We start from the raw sequence: 19,334 nt of genomic DNA, 5'->3' as shown, positions 1-19,334 counted from the left end.
GTCATAATAACATTATTTGTATTTTTTGACAAATGAGTAAATTCAGATGCCCAAAGGAACAGAGGGGGAGAATCACCTTCCTTGAACATGACTCTTTGTTGAGTCCTAGCATGTGGCACCGAGGATCTGGTTGGCCTTCTGGGCTGCGAGTGCACATTGTCTAGTCATATTGAATTTTTCATCAAAAAACCACCCCCTCAAGTCTTTCTCCCCAGGGCTAATCTTAATCCATGCTCTGCCAAGCCTGTGCTTGTGGTCGGGATTGCCCTGACCTAGATGCCGGATCAAATACTCAGCCTTGTTGAATTCATGAGGTCCACATAGACCCACCTTTCAAGCCTGTCTAGGTCCCTCTGGTGCCATCCCTTTCTTCCAAGATGCTGATGGCACCACACAGCTGCATGTTGTCAGCAAATGTGCTGAGGGTGCACTCTGTCACACTGTCCATGTCACCAATAAAGGTGTTGAACAACACCCATCTGTTGTGAGGAAAGGGTTAAAAATGGAAGAGTGGAGAGGAGGATGGTAGATTCACTCAAGTGACCTTGCAGTTGGGAATGTTGAGGCCTGGAGAATAAGAGTGTGGGAAACCTCATGTATAAGCCATCTATTACGTCCACTGCTTGTTACGCTCTGTGTGTTTTGAGAAGCGGAATCTCTGTCTGGAGATAACACAGGTGCTTGCAGAGACTTGGAGGCACTCTCACAGATGTGCTTGAGCTCCCTGTCTTGGGAGAGAGACCAGAGCTCAGGGCTCATGAAAGCACAAGGAGGTCACAGCATGGAGCTAAAGTACGTGTGTGTGGACCCTCAATAAATGGGTGCAGACAGAAGTCCTGCCGTGTGCCGGGATGGACTGAGCCTGACAAGGCCTCTGCTCCTGCCTGTGTGTCTCCACTTGGGTGTTGCTCCAGGATCCCCTGGGCAGTGGGGTAATGAAGTAAATTTACTCTTGGCATTTTGGCTGTGGCTTTGGGGTTGTTCTGGCTGCCTGCCTGTGTTGACTCAACACAGTATCTCTGAGGAATGCCACTTGTCACAGCTTTTCACTTGGGCATTGAGCCGTTGACTGCAAGTCTGAGTACAACCCTCCAGCTGATTCCTTATCCACTGAGTGGTCTGTCCATCAAATCCGTGTCTCCCCAGTTTAGAGACAAGGATGGCATGTGGGACGGTGTCAAATGCTGTGCACAAGTCCAGATAGATGACATCTGTTGCCCTTCCTTTATCCACCACTGCTATAATTCCATGATAGAAGGCCACCAAGTTTGTCAGGAGTGATTTGCCCTTAGAAAAGCCATGTTGGCACTCACCAATCACCTCCTTATTCCTCTCATGCCTTAGCATACTTTCTAGGAGAATCCACTTCATGATCTTGCCAGACACTGAAGTGAGACCTGTATTTTCCTTCATCCTCTCTCTTTCTAAAAATGGTATTTATGCAGTCAGTGAGAACTTTACCAGACTGCCTTGACTTCTCAAATATGATGGATAATGGTGAATCTACTTCCGCTGCCAGTACTCTCAGGACCTATGGATGTATCCCATCTGGTCCCAGGGACATGTGTACTTCAGGTTCCTTAGATGGTCTCAAACTATGTTTCCTACAGTGAGCAGTGCTTCATTCTCCCAATCACTGCTTTAACCTTCTGCAAAAGAGAGCTCTTATTTTCCTTAATATTTCTTTTATTTTTGGTGCACCTAAAGAATTTATTTTTTTCTACCTTGGATGTCCTTGGCCAGATTTACTTCTGTCAGTACTTAAGCTTTGCTAGCAAGATCCCTGGCTGTTTGGACAATTTCTCTGTATTCTTCCCAGGCTACCTTCCACTGGTTCCACACTCTACCTGTTTGTGTTTAAATTTGTTCAGGATTGCCTTGTTCATCCATGCAGGCTTCCTGGTGTACTTCACTGATTTACCCTTTGTAGGGATGCATATTTGTTGAGCCTGGAGGACACAATCCTGGAGTATCATCCAGATCTCTTGGGTTCTCCTCTGCCTGTCCTTCCTAAAGATCCTATATCCTTTCATTTCAGCACTGCAGTCAGAAGAGCCTTTTCACAGTGTTTCAATGATGCCAATACGGTTTCAACCCTACAGGCATGAGCACATCCCATTTTTCCTCTATTCCCCATGCTGCATGTGATAACACAGTGAAGCTGGCTTTCTGGCTGAAATGACTGGTATTCCTTGATGCTGCCTTAATGACCTGCGTAGCCTCAATAAGCTCTGGGCATCATTTGCTGGCTCTGTCATCTAAAACTTGAAATTAGTTTAAATTGTATGACCTATTACTTGATTACTCTTATCTGAAGTACGTGGTCCCTGACTACATACAATCTGCAATATTAGTGTTCAGATTACATCTCTCATTTTGCAGCAGGAAAAGTGTGCTACCATTGCTGCCATCCAGTCTGCTGCATTTTACTTTTTGCCTCCTTGACACAATATCAAAAGAGATAGAAGGAGACCATGAGGTGAGACAGCTCGTCTAGCTCTATGGGTTGCTGTTATTCTTTTTTCCTGAAATTTCTTGTTGGTTTGGGATTTTCTTATTTTTATTTTGGTCTTTAAATAGTTGGGTCACTATTGAAGACAAAGTTGTCTCCATAAAGAAGAGTAAGTCTTCCCAAAGTCTGATCTAATGCAAACAGTGTAGGTACTATTGTCTCCTTGCTCGCCCTTCCAGACCAAAGGGAAACATCACCACCACTTAGCCTTAAATAGGCTGCACTGAGCAAAAGAACATCTCAAGTTCCTCTTCCAATAGTGCAGCTACAACAGAGAAAAGCATTGCTAAAATTAAAACAACACAATTCCACCTCATATTGCAAATTGCAAAGAGGCAAGGAAGCAACACTACTGCACTGACTCCCATAGTGAAAAAAAGATCCATCCTATAGTTAATACTTGCATATATTTAGACTATTTTCCTTAATAGAGATCAGATCATCCTGAGGCATATTTTCCACAATCCTGATCCACCTTTCCTATACCACCTATGTTTTTCAGCCTTTTTGAAAATATAGTTTCAGCTCCTTAGTGCCCTGCCTTTTTGTCACAAGTTTCAAATAGCAGGGAAAAAGTGAGAAAAGAAGTCTGGCACAAGACAGAATTCAGTTCAGTAGGTTTGCTGTTATAAACCTCTCCCTTTAGACAGTTTGTAAAACAGAGCAATCTAAACACCTCACAAAAACATCCTTCTGAGAAATTACAATTAATGCATGTTTTCTCTTAAATATTTACAAAGGCCAGGTCCAGCAGGCAAGATGCTGGTTCTGAACCAGTACCATTTAAAATATTCACATGTTAAGCAAATGTGTGAGGAAGAGAAAAAAAAATAGTACTTACATCTGTTCAAATAAAGACTAAAAATCTGTTTTCCATTGTGCCATTCACATAATTTTGTGTGTGCCCAAGAGGGAGTGCTGGTCATTACAGTTCAAGTCTAAAACCAGTGATAGATTGCACAGTAAGCAGTATCATCTATGAAACTGCCTGTGGCTGAGTTACCTCACTTCAGCAATAGGCAACCTCACTTTAAGGTCACTTGCAAATCTTGATAGAGAGCTTTTGCACACAAAGACTGTCTGTGCCTTAAAAAACCCAAACAAATCCCTGAACCATACATAGCATGGTTCATAAGTTCTGTGTAGAAGATGTCCTAAAAATAGTATTTTCCCTTTTTCAATCCCTGCAGGCCTTGTTTTGGGTTAGAACTGATTACATTTATTACTCCAAAAATGCCAAAAGTTGCAAAGTAGTGCATATTAGGCAGAACAGGTAGCAGGTTCTGTTCTCAAAGCACATGGGAAAGAAAAATCCCCAACAACCCTCTCTTCCATACACACTTCTTGCTTTGTGTACTATGGACTCAAACTCTCTCTTCTTTCTTCTGAGCCTTCTCCTTGTTAAATATCTGTGATTGTTAACCAATCTTAAGATGACTCAAGTGTGCGTGGGAGTTTGTCTTTTTTAATTAAATAAGCCTTGCAGTTACCAAGCAGCAAAACAAACTTCTACAGAAAAAGAAAAGAATGTTGCAGCAAAACCTTTTTCAGTCCTACTACTGAAAAGAACAAAATAATAATAAAAAAAAATGCATGCATTTTTCAGTAAGATTCTAAAATGCTCTTCCATTAATCTCATTACTATCCTTGCAAGTAAAACACTCTGCTTATTTGTTAGACTAGCTTTTCTTAGGGGAAAAAAAAAAGTCTTTTAAGAAGCATGAAAGCAAGAGGAAAACAAAAACATAGTCACAAGATGCATTTTCACTGGCTGTGAAAGACACTCCAAAATGATCTGTCTGGTCATGAAATGAAATTTCCTCTTTGAAATTCATTAAGTCAGACACTATCAGCCCAATCCTGCAATTCTGATTTAGGCAAAACTGTCATTGACATCAGTGAAAGCTTTGCCTTTATGAAAAAGGAAGAGCGGATTTCAGGACTGGAACCTAGTTGTGTTTCATTTCATTACCATCTTATTTCACAAACAAAAACCCCATTAAAATCAGAATGATATTCTAATCTAAAGGAAAAGCTGCATATCCACAGAACACAAACCAAGCATGGTATGAATTGCAGTGGAATTTATTGTGGCCTTTATTTTAACTTTCCGTTAGATGTCAGGACTGTGCAAAAATCAACATATATTTTCTTTATGAGTGTTGGCTTCTCTCAAAGTGATTTATGAAAACAGATCTGCTGCTAGAAGTGCTGTAGGGTAGACAGAAGGTTGTAGGGAAAATGCCAGCACACAAAAGAGACTAAAGAAAAATAGGCAAGAACAAAGCATAAAACAAAGCAGTATAGGGATATTCAAGTATTTAATATTTTCTTAAGATATTACAAACACTAAATAAGCTATCTCATTTATGCATAAATAAAAAAACCAAACAGTTATTGCATGAGAAGGGCTTTCATTCAGAACTCTTCTAAATTTGGGAATACAGACCTTTATTTTTCTCTTGCTTTTCATATGTCTTGCATATGCGAGTCAAACTAGCAGCTAAGCCTGATTATTGTAAAATTAGCATAGATGACAGACAGACATGCAAAAGCCTACTCTGTGATACTCTGGAAGAATATTTTGTTAAAAAGATTTTGCAAAACTAACTGGTCAAAGGCAAATATCAATAGCTTAGTTTTTAAACCTAACAGTACAAGTTTCTGAAATACATTTTTCTTCAAGAAACTGTTGGATGTTTCAATTTCTGTCTTAAAACTATTGAATCCTCTCAATTTTAATTTACCAAAGCACCTCTCTTGTTAAGAACAAATACAAAAATTTTAATATTAAAGTTTAAAAGTAGACCATATACAAATTTAGAATTATAAATCCCCAAATCTGAGACTTCTCATTGCCTGATCAAGAATGGTTTGTCTCCTGTTCATGAATTTAAAGAAAATCCCAAGCTGGGAGGGACTCATAAACATCATCAAGTCCAACCCCCTCCTCCTCACTTTTGGTGATATTTAGGTAGTAATATAATAAATCACAGTCCAAAACCTAAAGAAAAAGTGGCATAATTGACACTAATTTAAGGATTCAATAACTCCTGCAACTGAATGGATCAAGCACACTTATATCTCCTACAACTCTCTGCTCATATCAACCCTAAGAAAGTAACCTAGCTCAGAGTTGAATACATGGGTACACACAAGGGGGCTGTCATGCTCCTACAGTGCATTTTCAATGCTGTGCTCACTAAGTCGACTGGACCCATACAGTGAATTTTATCCAGAACCTACAGAGCCTGGCAGACGTTGCTTTATTGCCACATAGAGAACCTGATTGTTTACTGAGAAAGCAGTCAAATCATTCTTCCTCCTCAAATATTCCTCAGACAGAAGCTTTCACAGATATTCTGCCATGCTGAATTTTAGTATTTGTTTTACTATTAATAGAATATAAGCAATTATTTGAAGACAGAAAATTCACATTCACTTTTCCTGACTGAATTGTTCCCAGATCAGTATAAAGTGCAATGCTGTTGAGATAGATACTTAGTAACACTTGCAGAGTAAACTCAGAAATGGTTGCGGCTGTATTTCATACCTCCTGTGTCTGAAAGCAATCACTATATACCCCTCATTTTTTGTTTAAACTTTGCCTCCAATAGCATTCTTCTAGCCATGAAGCTACAAATGTCAAAAGAGCTGTCTGTACAACAAATGAACTTCAACCAGAATGGGGAGCCATAAGAAAATTCTGAAAATGTATCTGCCCAAACAACCTCACCACATAGAATCTTAGAATTTTTTAGATTGGAAAAAATCTCTAAGGTCATTGTCAAGCTCAATCATAGTAGTCAACAGCCGGTCCACTTCCACAGGATGTCAAGCATTCACAGTGAGGTTTTATCTTACACCAAAGAGTCACACACTTTTGTAATGCATAGCTATGGTCATCAACTCAATCATTTTGCTCTAAAATTAAAGTTAACATGCTTAGATCTGCAAGATGTGGTCAAGCATTGGGGAAACTATATTGGCATTGTAATGACACTTGGAAAAAACATGTATTGTTCGCTCTATTAAAAGACAAGGTAACACAAGAAGACAGAGAATGTTGTTTGCAACTACAAGAGTTATTAGAGCTTATTATTACAGAATATCTTAGTATCTCATGTTTAAGATCCATGTCACTTTACTGAATATGCAAGACAGTTTAAAACATGAATACAACAAAATGTCCAGTGCATATTAAAAAAATATAAATCTGAAGAAAATATCTGCATGTGTGTCTTAGTTTTTCTATATACAAAACCAGTTTTCCATGAGGATTCTTTAAAAGGAAAAAAGAAATTTAAAACAAGAAATGTCTGAGGGGATAGAATAAAGTTTAAAGGTTAGCAAACAACTTTTTGCTAAATATGTCTGGAAAACTGCTCATTACAACAGAAAACTTAATGAATTTAAAGAAAGCATTTATTTGATAAATTCAGGAAAAAGAATATATTTTAATTATCTCTTGGACATATATCTCCTCTTTGGACAGTCTTCTAAGTAAACATTTCAATCCTTAGTATTGTTTGATGTTAATTTATTTTTTTTATATATATCTGTTTTCATCATGTATTTTTATTTGCTTTAGGAGGGAGCAGAAACAGGGCTTAAGAGCAGTCTGATATTTTCAGAAGTTGTCTCATTATGTATAAGTGGATTACATTAATATTCAGTACACGAAAACATCAAATAATTTTTTTTTTAATTTTAAATAATATATTGCACATCAGACTTTTTACTTTTTTTTTTTTTATTGAAAGGTAAAATGAAGCAGTTTACATTTTGGAGACACAGCTTTCCCTCTTTTGTTTCATTGCTCAGATATGCTATCAAGAAAATTCTTCTAAAATGCACTGTAAAGCAGACCCATGTTAAGGAAATGGCATCAGAGAAACAAAAAATCCTAACTTCTCTCAGTTCTAAGCAAAGTTGTTATTGGGCAAGCAGAACCTTTAATAAAATGTATTTCCATGCAACTCACAGAAGTCATCTCTATGTGGAGGTGCAGCCTTTCAGCACCTGTTCTACCAAGGAGTACCTAAAAGGCATTTGTTTGCTACATGTGTAGCACTGCTCCTGCCTATGGGCAAGTCAGCTGGACCTAGGGGATCTTTAAGGTCCTTTTCAACCCAAACCATTCTATGACTCTCTGAACTGTGTGACCAACATGATGGCATTAATTCTTGAAGTGATGGTATTAATTCTTGAAGTAGTGGTCAGCCAGTTTCTGTCTGGCCTGTGCAGTCAAGTTAAAACCTACTTTTCTGTATTATATTAAAATGCACAAAGAAATTTCTTCTTATTGGAAGCATAAACACAGGAAATCAAAGGGCACTGCTACAAATTAGCCCAATATTTCATTGTACAGTTTACTGTTATAATTATATCCAATAATGCTGAATCTCACTAACTTATTTTCAATAAGCTTCTCAGCCCTGGGAATTAGTTGTGTTCTGCTAAGACTGCAGTGCAGTGCTCCTATTCTGGAAGCAGGAAGGATTTCAGCCACCCAGATGAGAATTTGCTTTGTGACTGTTACAGTCTCAGAATTGGGGACTGCAGCACCACCTGCAGCAGGTGAAGATCTGCCGCTATTGGTCATTTTGTAAGTCTGACACCATTTGCCTATCAGGGATAAGCTATGACTTCATCTAGATGTCAATGCTACAAAGCTTCTGCTTCTACTCAGACAGCTTAGATGTTGCTCAACCAATACCCTTGACCAGGCATCCTGCTAAACACATTGAAGTCACTTAACACCCGATCTTTTTAAAAGGATTTTAAAAATTCATAGCACATTAACAGCTTTCCCTGTTAGATACTACTTGGAAATTGGCAGTTAGGCAACACGGTGTCAGTAATCTCAAGTGCAACACCATATGTCAGATCTTTTAGAATTAGCAATAACAACAGATAAACACTTGCAATCTCCAACATGCACACGCTCCTGAGCACACAGGGAGTCAGTACACATCAATTTTTACAGGCCATGAAAAAGAGTCTACAAGGCCTTGGTGAAATAATACATTAAAACTCATTTATAATGCCCATGAAAAAAACAAAAAAAAATGAGGGCATTCAGTGTTGCTTGCATTTCCATCCCTCAGTTCCACCACTGGAATCCCAATGGTTTACCCAGTGGTAAGTGGGTAACTCTCTTCATATGGTCTTACAAGCCATGAAAATTTGCAGCATTGTTTCCTCTTCAGGTAAGACCATTTTGAGAATCTGGTAGATTTTTGATTACATTGACAAATTTCACTAGTAAGAGGGTATCAATGAAGAAAATAACTCAGTCCTTTAGAGAGCAGTTTTCCCAGAATAAATAAAGCATATTCACCAGCTTTCAGTTGCTTTCAGTTGCTTTCCAGCTGTTCCATTAGACTTTTTTCTATTGTTTAACTGGATGCTAGGTAGAGCTAAGAAGGGACCTGGCCTACATTTATGCAAAGCCCAGTCACATCTCTTCTTTCAGAACATGTAATTAGAAACATGTTGTTTCTTCAACACACTAGGTGGTACTATCTTTAAGTACAGGAGTGTATATATATATATATATATATATAAATATATATATATATATATATATTTATATATACACACCCACCCCCTAAAATAGGAAGCTGAAAAGAAGTCATTACATATTCAACTTCTGGTTTCCAGTGGAGGAAATCCTCTTAAATGAGAAAAACTATAAGAAAAACAAAATATTTTTTTCTGGTCAGTTTACCTTGCCAAATACAATTTTTTATGTGTGTATTTAGTGTCCTTCAGAGTTTGGTGAAAGAACAACACAGCATAAATTAATTTTCATGAAGTAAGAGATAAAAAATATGTGTAAAGTAATCTGGTGTTCAAGGCAAAACTGAGTCCATGCTTAAGTGTTTTCTTAATTTCACAGGTGTTTTTTGCATGCCACTTTCAGGCTTTATCTACAGGCACTTCAAATCAACAAAAGTTTGTTGAAATCTCAGTTATTTTATGACCTGGCAAGGCCTAGACAATATTACTGTGTCAGAATGGCCCTGTCTTAGAACTGATTGGTTAAGGCTAACAGTACAAGCTTTTCCATAAACAAATAGATCCAACTCACAATGGGTAGTTTGTTATTTGTTTCACTATCTGGAAAGCAAAGGATCTTAGATAAGGCATATCAATCACTACTGATCATAAATTACTGTTGACTTTGACAAGTTGTCAGTGAAAAAAGAAAAAGTACTATTTCAAAATGGTTATCTTAAGACAAATTCCTTCCCCTCAGCAATAAACACAAACCCTTCAGAAGTCTCAGACAAGCATCTACACCTGAAAATGGTCAGCATGAGACCCAATCCAACACAAATCTCATAAAAGCTATCTATTCCACAGGGATAAAAGCAGCCCAGGTTGGAAGAGACCCTGATAGATCATCTGGTCCAGCCTTCCATGGGAAAAGGAGCCTAGATCAGATTATTTATCAACATCCAATTACATCCTGAAAATCCTCAGTTATGAGGACAGCTGATGATCAGATCCCTGAGGAGGCTGCCCCCAGTATCCTAGCATTGATGAGATATTTAAACTATTCTGAAACTCCTCCCATTTGCCTTCATTCAATAAATAATAGATTTAAAAAAAAACATTCACAGTTTGCAACACATTTACACAAAACAGCTGTGTCTTAAAAACTTTTCTGAATGCTATGCTGAAAGGGGAAAACTGGGGTACACTAAGCCATCTTCCTTACTGCATTCTAATATCTATTGAAATAAGCTCATTGTACGTATCTCATTTTCTGAGAAAATGTTTCAAAGAGCTGAATTTTCCTTTCTTGTAGCTGGAAAGAAATTCTGGTTCACTGTAATGCCAGGCTCTAAATGTCTCATGGTTGCCCAGGGAAATTTGTTTCCTGCCCACTGGCTTTGCAAGATGCCTGCACTGTATTTAACTTCAGAAATTCATTTATATGTGCAACCTTACGATAAAGGATGTTATGTCTCACTATTGCCAATAGGCATGAAGCAGCTTTGTTATTAACTCTGGTAACTCAACAATTTTTCCATTTTCCATTTGTTTCACCTAATGGCCTTCACATATTCAAAGTGATTCCCATAGGTAACCAGGCATGCATAATAATGAAGAAACATTTTTCTGAAGTAATAATCCATAATATAATACCTTTAAGAAAGAGCACTGTGAAATAAGGGTGATGCTGATTATATTGAATTGGAGCTTTTTTCCAAAGCATACTTCTTAATCTCAGTTATAAATGCAACCATTTAAATGAAACATAATGGTAAAACATAACTTCCAAGATAAGCCTAAATACATTTCTAAACCTTTACCCCTCATGCTGCATGGACTACGTCATTATAATAAAAATAGTCTGTCTCATTTTAATATTGAAAGAAAAATAAACACTATAATTGAAGTCTGGATTCTTGATAAACACTGCTCAGATATTTGAAATACAATGCTTTATCTTATTTTTCACTGACATCAGAGCTCACTCCATTCACTGCTAATCTTTGTGAGAAACTGAAACAGATTGTGAAACAAATAAACAATTACTATTGCCCGAGGAAGTAAAGAATTGAGATGCTTTCAAGAATCAATATTAATTAGCTTGGATTTGCTTTATACAGATTTTGTATCACTACTTTTTCATGAATGCAGGACATAGATTGGTTTTTTTAAAGCAAACAGAGCTTCTGAACTATGTCTGAACTTGCTGTTGAATCCTGTTCAAGCTAAGTGAAGGTAGCAGTCATCTTTTTCCTAAATGTTTTGCTTTGTTGCCTTATCTGCTGACAAGGATGTCTTAAAAGCTTCAACCCTTCCACCTTTATTAAAAGCTTTTGATGAATGAGATATTTTTGTGAAGAGGCTTTTACAGAGCAAAAATATTTTGGACCTTCCTCTAACAGATGTATCTTGAGATTATTGAAAAACATTAGCAATATTTCCAGCAGATCAGGTCTGCTTAAAAATCCTATATATTAGTAATGTCTCAGACATGGGATTTCTCCTTTGCCTCCATCATCAGGGTGGTACTCAATGAGCTAGATGGATGTCACATCTACATGCAGCTATGCCAAGAAGCAAATAACCAAGAATTTTTTCTCCCATTTTAGATTTTGGAAAGAAAAAAGAAATAGCAATAGTGTAGAACAGATTCTGAAAATTACTATGCACATCCTCAGGATTAGACAACATTACAATCTCCAAAGCATTTGGAGACTCTTCAGTTTGTCAGAGAATTAAAAACACAGTTCTGTTTCCCTAAAAGTGGTATGAAGCAGTGCTGTAGAGAGAAGAACAGAACTGTTGACAGCATCAGTTTCTCTCTGTACTCCTGAAGACTGCATCCTAACCCTACTGAGGCCCAGAAAATGCACAGCAGCTTAATTTGCTTCTTGCCATTACTGCATTCCTGCTCCCTTGGTAATAGGCCTCATATTGTTAGAAATCCTAATTGCTGAACTGACACACTACATTTGTAATGCAAGGCTATTTACATTTGTATCACAGTTTTTCATCCAACTTCCTTTATTCCAAGGAAGAGGTCACAAAAATCCACTATAGGATTACTCATCAGCCAGAAACTATTTGAGTTCTGCACATTTATGTCTCCAGATTGAAAGTATGAATCACTCTTCAACATCATTTCTGCATATAGACCACAGCTCCCAATCAGGAAATATGAATGAATTTGAATTTGATCCATCCAGAGCCTCATCTGTTCCAAAATCTCACACTCAATACAGCTGGCATATTTTTTATCTGTGTCTTATCTCCTTAGCTCACATACAGGGCCAGTTCTTTAAAAGAATCCAAAACATAGTTTGATGACAATTCCATCAATAAGCACTCTTACTGAGAATTAAGTGAAAAATAACATTTATATACAATTGAAACAGTGATGATAAGTTGACCTTGTTAATTCTTCCAGTATCTCTGGAATTGTTCACGGTTCAAATCAGAACTTCAGTATTAAATACATACTAATAGTCCATGCCACTTTCGCCACAGTTTTATGATTTTAGTTGAATCTGAATTTTCTTGTCTACATCTGTGACTGAAATAGACTTGCTTCAAGTTCTGCCTCTCCTCAGGGAAAAAAACTAAAGTGCAAAAAATACAAGAAATAGCATTCAGAATGAAGAAACTTGATACTCCAAGTTTGACTGCAAGTTAACATAAAAGCAGAACAAGATATTTTCCAATGAAGCTCCTTAATTCAGCAAAAACCCTTCTTCATGGATGACTCAAAGGAGACAGGAGAGGGGCTGAGCAATCACAAATCACAAGTTTAACAAGGGAAAGCGCACCTGGGATGGGGCAGCCCTGGATGTACAGACGGACAGGAGAATGAGAGGCTGGAAAGCAGTTCTGTGGAAAGGGACTTGGGAGTCTTGGCTGACAGAAAGATGAACCTGAGTCAGCAGCACTCTGGCAGCCAGGAGGGTGTGACTCTTGAGGTGTCCTGTGCAGGGCCAGGAGTTGGAGTCAATGATCCTGATGGTTCCTTCCAGCACAGAATATTCTCCAATTCTATGATTGTCAGTCTTCAATAAGCCAAAACTAGGAAATGCATGTGAACTTGACATCCTGCCAACAAACACAGAACTCCCCTTCACTGGTACTGTTTTGTAGATGGAGAAAGTTTTTTTCTCTGAGGTAACTAGGCTTTTTGACACTACAAGTACTGCAACGTGAGCACGTGAAGCTACAGATTTCCACTTCCTTTGATCCCCCTACCTTCATGTCTCAAAATATCCTCAAGGATATTGTCATTCAGAAATTTACAAAAATTAGAAACTTTTAGAAACTATTAGTTTCCAATCCATAAAAGCTTCAGTAAATGCAGTCTATGGAGTCCCACTGTTTTAACTGTGCCACGTAAAAACATCCTCTGAAATACAACTTGGAAAGAACAAACACAGTTTGCTTGTAGAGCAGGACATGTTTTCAGCTCCATGGGTCAGGACCACAGGGTTCTTCATGTGCCAGTGCTTTGCAAGCACCCACTTGAGAGTACACAACACATGCATGACCTAAGTGAATGTGTGTCTCTGAGTATAGTGCCTCTTCCATTTCCCAGCAGCAGTCTTCTTCAAGTGCTCACATAAAGTCCCCCAAACAAATTTTATCTACTAATGCAAAGCCTGTATGAGGACAGTGTCTTTCTTCACAGGAAAATATTTGTTTAAGTAAAGCCTTGAAATAAAAATCTCAGTTCTGCTGTGATTTTTTTTATTGTTTAATGACTTTACTGCAAGTGAAAAAAGAAATGCACTAATATAAATTTTGTGTGCAGTGCCTGCTCTTTTCTGAAATTCTTTATCTATGTTCATATGTTTTCTTTATTAATAAATTAAATAAAGCCTTAAGTTCCTTATCAACTTTATATCTACACCTGAATTACAATTCATGTCATATTGAACTAAAAATGCAGACAAGGATGTTACATTTAATATATGAAACATATATGTCACTAAAATAGAATGTTTTTATGATTCATTATCACTTTATACTTCTGAAGAGTCTTTCAGTTTGTAGTTATCTTAGTTTGTAGTTATGCTGCAGTTATGTCAAAAAAGACACTTAAAAATCTTAACATTGTCTCCACTCAATGATAACAGAGAAGAATAAAAATTTGAAATTAAGGTATAAACACTGTCAATCATTAATTCAAGATGAGGCTTTAATATTTCTTTTGAACCACATTTAAGACAAAACTTAATGCTGTGTCATATTTAAGCATATGCTGTAGTGTATTTATGCACGTGCACACAAGTCAAATATACACATCACATTCAGGCCATGTAATAGTTAATGAAACAGAGAATAAACAAAACACTATCTACAGCTGAGTAGTACAAGCTGTCTGTCACATCTATCCCCCACCTACACCTTGACAATAACTAGAGCCGGTTATATGCTCCAGCCTCCTCTAAGTGTCTGGCCATCACTCTAACCTCCTGCTGTTGAAGCATCTAGGAGTGCAGAGTTCAGAATACCTGTAACTGGATCATCCACAAACAAAATAATTGCCATGCTGGACCAGAAAGTTGGCAAAAATATTTACTCTTCCTAAATTCATACTTGTGTTTCTTAGCTCCCAGGACATACTGCAAAATCTGTATACTCTCATGATGAGCAAGAAAAATGCTGTAAAGTATGGCAGGATAAGAAAATCTGGGTGTTCAGCTTTATCTCCTCTCTTTTTAGGTACACCTGTTTTCACTATGACTTTGCTGTATCTGCTAATGGCCACTGAGAAGTGTTTTAGAAAGTTTTTTGGTTTGGAGTTTCAGTGGTTTTTTTACATTTTAATGTATAATATTCCAATAGAAACAAAGGTAGCCCAGTCCCAACAGATTTCAAAAATATCTATCTAAACCCCTTCTTTAAGCACAAAAATCAACACAGCCTAAAATATAAAGCATTGAGGTATCCTCATAATAAGCCTGCTCACCACAAGACCCACAGATTTTCAACTATATTAAAAAATGGTCTCAACCCACGCTATGTTTTATTTATTTTATTATATTTTTATTTTATTATATTTATTTTATTATACTTATTTATTTATAAGCAATCATATTTCTAGCATCAAAATCCATGGGAGTTAATTTGCACAGAGGTACAATATGCTTTTCTGTTATATTTTTGCATGCAAAACTATCCCATGGGTGAATTTAAAAAAAAAAACAAAACAAAACACTCAAACAGAAGAAACTGGAAGTTTCACACTGGGAAAATGTCAGGCTGCTCTGGATATTTCAGAATTGTTCTGATATGATTACATGGAGTAATTAAATTCAAAGAAAGGAGCACTCACTAACAAGCAGGAATGGTCTCCCTTGAGGCTTGAGCCAGCGAAACACTCACAGTGCCGCTGACTCCAGCAGAACAGCTCACTTGCTTTGAGCTAAGTAGAGTTAAATGGATTGAACCCTTGATTAATTAATGGAGTTAATAAAAAAGTACAAAATTAACTTAGAAATCTTTCTGCTTTTGATTGAACTGTGCACACAATGGTTCATAGGCATTTCTACCCTCTTTATAGACTCTTCTGATTTTTCTTTTGTAAAACAGAGAGGAAATACTAAGTTCCCATTGATTCTTATTTTCTAACAGAAATTATAAGCGCATAAAGAGAAAATCAGATCTTGCTCCAAGGCAGTCAAGACACCACAGAGAACAGACCAGGAACACCTCAGGACTTCTTTTCAGTGATGACTACTTTTGGAGTACAAACTTATACTGTATTTATATCCTTGCTGAGTTGTCTTCCTATAAAGTGAATACACAGAGACACTTTTTGAAACCATAATAACTAATATTTAACAATAATTTTATACTTTGATATCAGACAACTTTATTTATATGTATTTATATGTATATACCTGCTATTTACAAGATGGTGAGGGTTTTCACATGATACGCTATTACTCTGAAAAATATTTTACATAATACACTGAAATAACTCTTAACATTGATTGGAATCTTACACCAGAAGTAAAATATAGACAATTTATCTGCATTATATTTTCTGTTACTACCCATGTCTCCAGATATTGGTGTCTCATAAATTAGCACAGATATAAAGGTCATGACAGATAAAACTGTTGACATTGGAACTTGGGAACTCCATCTAATTTATGAGAATTAAGGTTTAAGGTAGAATGAGTTTGAGAAGAAAAAATATCTGAAGGAAAATACATGCAATTTTGTGTTTCACAGTTTGTTAAAAGATTGAAAGTTTAATTAACCATGAATTAGAAACAATTTCTTTGTGTGTACCCCAAAATTAAATGTAATGGCAAACAGTTCATCCAACCAAACTAAAAAGTCTATTTATTTTATAATAAATAGAGGTTTAAAGTAAAGAGATTTTAAAGAGATTTTGAGGTAATACATTTTCAGATTTCTTTTGCTTAAGCCTTGTGTTGAACACCTATATTTTTTAGAGAAAACTGTTCAGCAAATTATTTTATACAGACTCCACTTTATTTTCAGAGACTGAAATAAATTTCTAAGCCTTTTCTTGCTTGCTGTGGTATATTGAACAACTACATTTTTCTTTTTTGTGAAGTTTCTTTTATATCTTAAAAATGGCTTTTCTATTTTAGGACTGTTTTTGGCGAAAAACATTTATTCTATTTGTAGTTTTGTGTTTAGTAATAGGTCAGAGCCTCTGGGTTTTCACACTTGAATGAATTACATCCTGGGGAATCCTGTGTACTGAGAAAGCCAGACTAATTAACATAATCAAACATGTCTCAGTAAAACCAGTATCTAAAACTACAGTGATGTCATATCCCATCACAACACCCTCTTAAAATGCCAGAATGTACATACTGGCAATACAAGTGTGGTAAGGACTACATACAAGAGATCTCTATTCCTTACCATCATGATAAATGTGGTTTTCAACTGTCTGTTTGGAAGCCAGTTTTATAAGAAAGTAAATAACTCTGTAGCTCATATATCTTTATAAAACATTTTTGGTTTATATATTCAATGTTTTAACATTGGAGCCATGGCTGACTTGAACTGAATCTCAAGGATCATCAGATTTTACCCAGTGACTTCTGGACCAAACCCAGAATATACAATTGACCAAGAGCTAAAGACTTTAAAGGTGATCAGTTTTGCTCCCTCTTTAGGTACTTCAATCATTTAATTGCTTCAAAGAAAGGTAATTCTTCTTCTAATCTGAATTCATCTTTTATCAGGTTTGTCTTGCCAATTTATTACCTATAATTATTTTAAACTTTATTTTTTTTACCTTGACTTCACAATTGCTTTTGCTTCATGCAGATGTCTAAAGACCTTCCAGTTTTTTACACAAACTTTAATCTTATATTAAAAAAGTATTCCAAGCTGTAAAATTCTTGTAGTTCTATTCTGAAACCTTTCAAATATGTCAGCTTCTTTTTTACAGAATGATTAAACATACTGAACCATAATGTGTTTATGATTGGGCATACTAAAATGATAATAATACCTTCTCATGACTACAACTATGATTAGTTTGTCTTAATATTACAGAATAATGCTATCACACCAAAAAACACATTAATTAATCATTCCACCCATACATGCACCTTGGTTCCTCTATGTGAATAACTTGAAGTAGCTACATTATCTTGCATTCAATTGTATAAACTGTGTGTTAACACCCTGAGGTAGTCTATAATATTAACCTATCTTAGCTCTTGCTGTCCTAATATACAAATTTTTTCAAGCATCTCCATTTTCGGAACAAAAAAAAAAATTAGATACTATTAGGAGTATCTATACTCCTCTATTATCTATACTCCATTATTATCTAATAATTAGGTGCACATTAGGAGCACCTTCTGCCAGTAACCTTAAAGCATTTATTCCTCACAGGCTACTCCTAGTGAACATTTCTCAAGCTCATAAATACAACTGATTTACTTTCATATATAGCTAAATTGTGGTTGAACCAGAGACACATTAGCTATCCAGCCTACTGGTTATAAGGAGAATTAGAGACTGACATTAGAATATTTTGGTGAAAACTTTTTTTTCAGCATACTGATGTTTTCCATTTGTAAAGAATACACTTCAATTAACCTCCAATACTACTGAAAATAAATGATGCAGCTCAGTTTTGTATGCATATGATATACACCAACTATCATGTTTTGAATTCTGAGCAATATGATTTGATTTTTTATCCAGGTACGTGAGGCATATATAAATAAACAACATTAATATTTGAGACAGAAGCTCTGTTGATTCTGGTTTTAAAAGAGATGTTCAAACCAGTCTTGCCTTTCAATCTACTGTAACTGCCAGAAGTATCAAAAGATAACATAAAGATCTTCTAAAGATGGGACATATCCATTGGTTTAGCTTTATATAATAAGCAGGAAAATCTACCAGTAATGATATGGAAAGACTAAAAAGATGGTAATTAAAACAATAGTGAATTAAAACATTCATAACAATTAGGAAATATTTTATCAAAGTTTGAAGTCAATGGTATAAGCTTGAGTGTTTTGTTGAATTGGAGCCTTTTATAAATCAAAGTGGGTTGTTTGAATTCATTCAGAAGAAAATATTTTAACATTCAACACTACCAGCAGAAAATTTTCAAAAGTTTGAAAACAGTCTCATTTAGCAAAATAAAATAATGCAACAGTAAACTGGTTTCCTAAAGCACAAGCAAGCATATATTTTTCCCACAAGGATTTTGAGAAGCTTGAACTCTGCATATCTAAAGTATAACCTGCATTTATAATTAATAGAACTGTTCCTATTGGACACATGGCGAGTTCGTGATGGTAGTTTCAACTAATAGCACCATAAGAAAAATGTATTTGTCTCAGTGCAAATAAATTAAATTAGACCAATTCACTGTTGAAGTACATAATGCACAAAGATAAACAGCTCCTGGAGAAGCAGCCTCACTGCATACTCATTTTAAGGGGAAAGATAGGAGTCAACTCTTCTAAATATAAAAAGAAAGTACTCCACTGTTTCTGTAGAGTACCTGAAGGGCATTGACAGACTGTCCCTGAGCAAATAGAGGGATTCGTTAGTTTGTTTGTTATTGTGTTTCAAGCTGAGGGTTTTAACAAGATTCTTTCATGATCACTGTTGACATTCAGGTCTACAGAGAGAACAAAAACAAAAAGGATCAACTTTTTGCAAAGTGGACCTAGAAACTTGGAGCATCCTTTCCTTTATGTAACCACTACAAATTAAAAAAGTTCAGGGAACAGAGGAAAAATTGTTAGTGATATTTTAGTGCATTCTTTGCCATACACTTGAGAGGTATCAACAAAGAAATCCC

This window comes from Poecile atricapillus, chromosome 4 (assembly GCF_030490865.1).
Source record: "Poecile atricapillus isolate bPoeAtr1 chromosome 4, bPoeAtr1.hap1, whole genome shotgun sequence".
Classification (NCBI taxonomy): Eukaryota; Metazoa; Chordata; class Aves; order Passeriformes; family Paridae; genus Poecile; species Poecile atricapillus.
This window is presented reverse-complemented; position numbering follows the sequence as displayed.